At 47.7% G+C, this 6,287-nt stretch overlaps 1 non-coding gene across 1 annotated transcript; it reads right to left on the bottom strand.

Annotated features, from left to right (window-relative positions):
- Positions 1 to 5,486: 5,486 nt before the first annotated feature.
- On the bottom strand, positions 5,487 to 5,561 carry Trnas-gga (transfer RNA serine (anticodon GGA)). The gene has a single exon. It is a non-coding gene; the product is annotated as a tRNA-Ser (tRNA).
- Between the last annotated feature and the right edge of the window lie 726 nt (positions 5,562 to 6,287).

Here is a 6,287-nt window from a genome sequence, read left to right as displayed (position 1 = left end):
CCCAGGCCGTAACGCTCCCTCATCCGGCCTGAACCCACCCGACGATTGTAGTAGAACCGTACACGCAAACGGCCACGTGTCCGATGGTGCATAAAACGTGATTCGTCTAACAGAGGCCACCTGTCGCCACTCAGTGGACGTAAACTTACGGTCGTGGCGGGGAAATTCCAGCCTTTGTCGCCGATGAACAGAATTCGTCATGGGTGGATGAACCAGGCGCTCGCTGCAGACCCCCCCCCCCCCCCCCCCACACGCAGCAGTTGTCGTCGAGGGGACACTGTTGGTAGCTTCGTAGTTCGTATTTCGTGTTGGTGGTCAGTTTGCTCCCTAGGAGAGAACTGAAAAATAACGTCCCCTATTTTTTATTGCCATCGCTCTCCTCCATACCCCCCGCCACCATCCCCGACGGCCTCCACCGTCACCAATACCCAAAGCAACAACAATGCACGTCTCCTATTATAATCATTAAACTAAAGTTACCAGACGTCCTCTTTTCTGGTAACTGTTCTCAATTTTCATACATTGTCCTCAATTCATTTAAAAGTAATTGAGGACAAGTGTCCTCAGTTTCTTATTCTATGGTTCAAATGGCTCTGAGCACTATGGGACTCAACTGCTGAGGTCATTAGTCCCCTAGAACTTAGAACTAGTTAAACCTAAATAACCTAAGGACGTCACAAACATCCATGCCGGAGACAGGATTCGAACCTGCGACCGTAGCGGTACTGCGGTTCCAGACTGCAGCGCCTTTAACCACACGGCCACTTCGGCCGGCTTCTTATTCTATTTCTCCTCAATTTTTTAAATTTCCCAAAAGACAAATAGGGAGAATGTGCTGAACTTTTTAAAGTAGAACTCAAATATACCAGTGCGACCATATTTGACATCAGTTACTTATTTTATTTTATTGCAACAAATGGACTAATAAAGATGTGGAACTATTTTCTTGTACGAATGATTTTTCCTTGAATTTATAAACTATGCTATACTGGTAGACACGCCGAAGTATCGAAGCGCACCGCTGCAGGGCTTGACAGAGGAGAATCATGGTCATGTTCGTTTCCGCTTCGTATTCCGTAGCGGCTGCTTTACTTTTGAGATAGGCAGACGCAGTGTACTTAGTTTAGTCACATTAAGTAAGGACTTGTATGTATTGTATTGTATGTTAACCGGGGACCTAGAAACGACGGAGAGGCTCCGTCCCCGCCGCATTGGTCCGCAACACCACGACGACTATCGCAGTCCACTTCACCCCTCCGCCGCCCCACACCGAACCCAGGGTTATTGTGCGGTTCGGCCCCCGGTGGACCCCCAGGGAACGTCTCACACCATACAAGTGTACCCCTTATGTTTGCGTGGTGGAGTAATGGTGGTGTATGCGTACGTGGAGAACTTGTTTGCGCAGCAATCGCTGACATGGTGTAACTGAGGCGGAATAAGGGGAACCAGCCCGCATTCGCCGAGGCAGGTGGAAAACCGCCTAAATACCATCCACAGACAGGCCGTTTCACCGGACCTCGACACAAATCCGCCTGGCGGGTTCGTGCCGGGGACCTGGCGCTCCTTCCCGCCCGGAAAGCCGTGCGTTAGACCGCACGGCCAACCGGGTGGGCCAAGTGAGGACTTACTAAGCAATTGTCCCCTATGCTTTTGAAAACAATTCGGTGTTGTTCTTTTTCAGTTTTCTCTTAATTTGCTTCATTTCTCGCCGTTTGATTTGATATTAATTTCTTTCGCCTTTTGCCGGCCTAAGAGGCCGTCTAGTCTTGCCTAATGCTAGAAACGACCCCGGCTCTGTTTCCGCATTACGACGTCGACTGCACTGTTTTCCGTGTCCCCAGACACCCCTTAATTTCCCCTCCACTGCTAGTGCTGTCACATGCCGCCTGTAAGTGGTTGTTGTGCATTGTCAACCACTATAGGCGGTGTTCACTAAGTGACCGGACTGCGTTTAAATTAAGACGATCCCCTTCAGAGTAAAAGGAGACCTTCAGCGACAGTAGACTGATGAAAAATAAGCACGTGGCGGAAAGTAAAGAGTCTTGTCGATAACATCGCGCGTTGCGGTGACGCTAATCGTGTAACGTACAGCGGAAGGAGAGGCTTTCACGGAGCAGTGATCCGCGGGCCGTGGCCTCCAGCGTGGCAGTGCCGTGCGTCCCGTGACCGGCAGCACGCTGGTGACTCACCAGCACGAGGTGGCCCAGCACGCCGCATTCCCCGCGTGCCTCACACACACACAGACACATTAGGCTGAAGGTCGCCGCCCGCAGTCCGCCAGCTGTTTCGCCCACGCATCCGCCGCCACCTCGCGCTTCCTCCGTAACGCAGTTATGCTGCTGCTTTCATCACGCAGTAACTGTCCACCACTGCGCTGCAGTAGAACACCGACCCGCAACGAGAATCCTATGAATATGTGTACTGCGGTGCCAGATGTCTTTGATTGGGAGCGGCGTATCCAGTTATTCGCACTACCTTTTGCAGTTTACTCTGAAATTTTCCGTTTCACTAGAAGTGGTGCAAAACGTTCCACATTCTCGATGATCACTGCGAACACACTCCTCCTCAAATTTTACTGTGTTGTCAGTACAGGCACCTTGAGGCTAGGATTGATCAAAATACCCGATACTTTCTTTCATTCGCTTACGCCATAGTCCCGCAGCGATCGCAGGGTCGGCGGGGTTACGATGGATTCGGCAATGTTAGTGTTAAGGATGGCCGGATGCCCTTCATGCCGCCACTCCGTACCCCCCCCCCCCCCCCCCCCCAAGGACGGAATCAGAGTAACCCCAACTGGCTGCGTAGAGTGTAAATCGTAAAATAGTGTGGGCTTGTTGCAAATGTCTGCCACATGTGTAACTGAGGCGGAACGTGGGGACCAGCCCGGTATTCACCTAGCGGGATGTGGAAACCCGCCTAAAAACCACATCCAGGCTGGCTGGCACACCGGCCCTCGTCGTTAATCCGACGGGCGGATTCAATCCGGGGCCGGCGCGCCTACCCGAGTCAAGCCGACACGGTAGCTCAGCGTGTTCGGTCAGAGGGTTAGATGCCCTCTGTAACAAAAAAACTGAGTTAATCGATCAACAACAACTTACACGGATGTCTTACGACGTCCGCCCCGAGCAGATGCAACGAATAAGAGCGAACAAAATGAGGTATGAGATTTTAAAAAAGTCCAGGAAGCAGTGCGTTAGCGCTCTCGGATACCCTGGCGGGTGATCAAAATACCCGATACGTCGAGGACTAACTCCTTTTCTACATGGATTGCATGTGACAAGAACGAATCTTTCACTCTGCAGCGGTGTGTGCGCTGTTTTGTAATATCCTGGCAAAGAATAACTGTGTACTGCACCGCTATTCGAACCCGGAAGAGTGCCTTTCGCGGGCAGTTACCTTACCGGCAGAGCTATCCAGGTCCGCCATCGCAGCTTCACTTCACGTCTCTCCTAACATCCAAACTTCACGGAAGTCGTCCTGCACACCTCGTCCTACTAGCACTCGTGGAAGGAACAATGTTGCAGGGAAATGGAACAGCCACAGAATAGCCGACTGTTTCCAATGCAACACAAAGTTACGGGTTCAGTCCTGCTTACCAACATAGTGTCAATCTGCAAATGACGTGTTAAAACGGTGAGCCAGATCGAGACGCAGACCTGGCCGCCTTCCTTTCACGGGGCAGCACTGCCCTTTCCAGTGTCTCACAGTCTTCTTTCCGTGTACCACTTACGACGACTGACGGAAGAAATATTACCAAAATTTTCAAAATTGGAATTTTTGTGGCGTTGTAAGATCTCGACTAACACTCTTGCTAGACACTCTTATAATACAGTAAGAGAAAATTAGCAAAAATAAAGAGATCAAAAAGGAAGTACCTAATTAAGTCTAAAAGGTAGTTTCCGTTGAAATACTTGACCTTCGTAGATGCTCATTGTGGTTTCCTTCATTGTATATCCTACATATGAAACATTTGCAGTATATGTTCTCAGGTACGACGACGTTCCTACATTATCATAAAATTTAAGCAAAAATCTTGGAATTAGGCCATCTTTCAGAAAAAAGTATGTCATATAATCTGTAGTGTCCGCGTGGAATAAATTACTCAATATACGAATCAATTGTCGTTGAATTTCTGTCTTTATACGTTTCCACATAAAACGTTAATTAGGCTTTGATCTTATTCAAACTCCAATTATACAGATACTAAAACGTTAATCAGTATTTTCACCAAAGTTGCATGATTTTCTCTCTCTCTCTCTCTCTCTCTCTCTCTACATGTGCCTACGTGGAGAGGAATAGTTGACAACTGTCCCTTTTTTTTTTAGACGTCTGTCTCCCAGAACATATGCAGACTGACAATTACAGGTACATAGGATATCCTTCTTCAACACAGAGCCGGCCGAAGTGGTCGTGCGGTTCTAGGCGCTGCAGTCTGGAACCGCGAGACCGCTACGGTCGCAGGTTCGAATCCTGCCTCGGGCATGGATGTGTGTGATGTCCTTAGGTTAGTTAGGTTTAACTAGTTCTAAGTTCTAGGGTACTAATGACCTCAGAAGTTGAGTCCCATAGTGCTCAGAGCCATTTGACCCATTCGATATAGAAAATTACAAATGATTGTGAGCGTATTAGTTGTAGACTAACTATGAAATGAATTTACCTTAGGTTTAACGTCTTCTCATAAGTGTTTAGAGTTTAAACAATATGGTTTACATCAGTGCCTTCGTTACTGACTTAAAAGTGTAATATTTATGCAAATTTGTGTACAATAACGGCCGTAAAAAGCAATGGCGTATATCGTGCTGTCCTTCTCGATGCCTATGTCAGAAGAGAGTGAAGACAGAGGACGAGCAGTCTGAACATAGAGTAACATGCGAGAGACGAAACCCTAGCAGCGATAAGCTAAAAACTGTCTTGCTCTCTCCTGAAGGTCAAAGTTCCTGAACGTAAATAAAATTAATATTCCATAAAAATAATCAATGGCACTGTTCTGATATTACAGGTATACATTGAAAGGTATTGTTCAACTGTAAGGCATTTGGCACGTAATATTACACAAACTGTATTATTAGAATATGTTCTAGGACGCGCGGGATTAGCCGAGCGGTCTAGGGTGCTGCAGTCATGGACTGGGCGGCTGGTCCCGGCGGAGGTACGAGTCCTCCCTCGGGCAAGGGTGTGTGTGTGTTTGTCCTTAGGATAATTTAGTTTCAGTAGTGTGTAAGCTTAGGGACTGATGACTGAAGTCCCATAATATTTCACACACATTTGAACATTTTGAATATGTTCTAAAATCTGACATACACTTTAGAAATTACCTAAACTAGTTAGTACGATACAGTTATTCTTAGCTGCCTTTCACGTTTGTAAGCAACTTGGTATGTCCTTTATTTGTCAGGTTACCGAATACATTGAAAGCTCCCAGAACGAAATTTTCACTCTGCAGCGGAGTGTGCGCTGATATGAAACTTCCTGGCAGATTAAAACTGTGTGCCGGACCGAGACTCGAACTCGGGACCTTTGCCTTTCCCGGGCAAGTGCTCTACCAACTGAGCTATCCAAACACGACTCACGACCCTTCCTCACAGCTTTACTTCCGTCAGTACCTCATCTCCTTCCTTCCAAACTTTACAGAATCTCTCCTGCGAACCATGCAGGACTAGCACTCTTGAAAGAAAGGATATTGCGGAAACATGGCCTAGCCACAGCCTAGGGGACGTTTCCAGAATGATATTTTCACTCTGCACTTGCCCGCGAAAGGCAAAGGTCCCGAGTTCGAGTCTTGGTCCGGCACAAAGTTTTAATCTGCCAGGAAGTTTCACATTGAAAGTTTATTCGAATGTTGACAAAGAATTTGAGGATATCTACAATAGTCGTCAGGAGCGTCAGATGGGCTGTGACCCGTCTCCCAAACGCATGTCAAGTTCCCTGCGGGATTGAGATCCGGACGCCCCTCTGATAATTCCATGAGATGGCTATACTCAGCTGCAACAAATTCCACCTCGGAGTAGTTTGGTGTGGACCGATATTACGACCGTGAAGAAAAGATCTGGATCATGTGCACATCTGAAAAGTCGTACGTGTGATTACAGTGTCACGTCTCTGTTTTTCCGAGTGTTAACTACGCGGCTACGACCACCAACAAAGCACCCCTAACGAATTTGGAGACTACTCACATGAAGAACTCCCCACTGCCAAGCTGGTCTCTTCCCGTCACGTTTCTGTGATGGTACGGAAACAACTTTTGTTCCAGGAAAAGTATGACTGGACTGAATCAGGAAACTCAGTCG

The sequence above is a fragment of the Schistocerca serialis genome, chromosome 6, assembly GCF_023864345.2.
Source record: "Schistocerca serialis cubense isolate TAMUIC-IGC-003099 chromosome 6, iqSchSeri2.2, whole genome shotgun sequence".
NCBI classification, from domain to species: domain Eukaryota; kingdom Metazoa; phylum Arthropoda; class Insecta; order Orthoptera; family Acrididae; genus Schistocerca; species Schistocerca serialis.
This window is presented reverse-complemented; position numbering and strand designations above follow the sequence as displayed.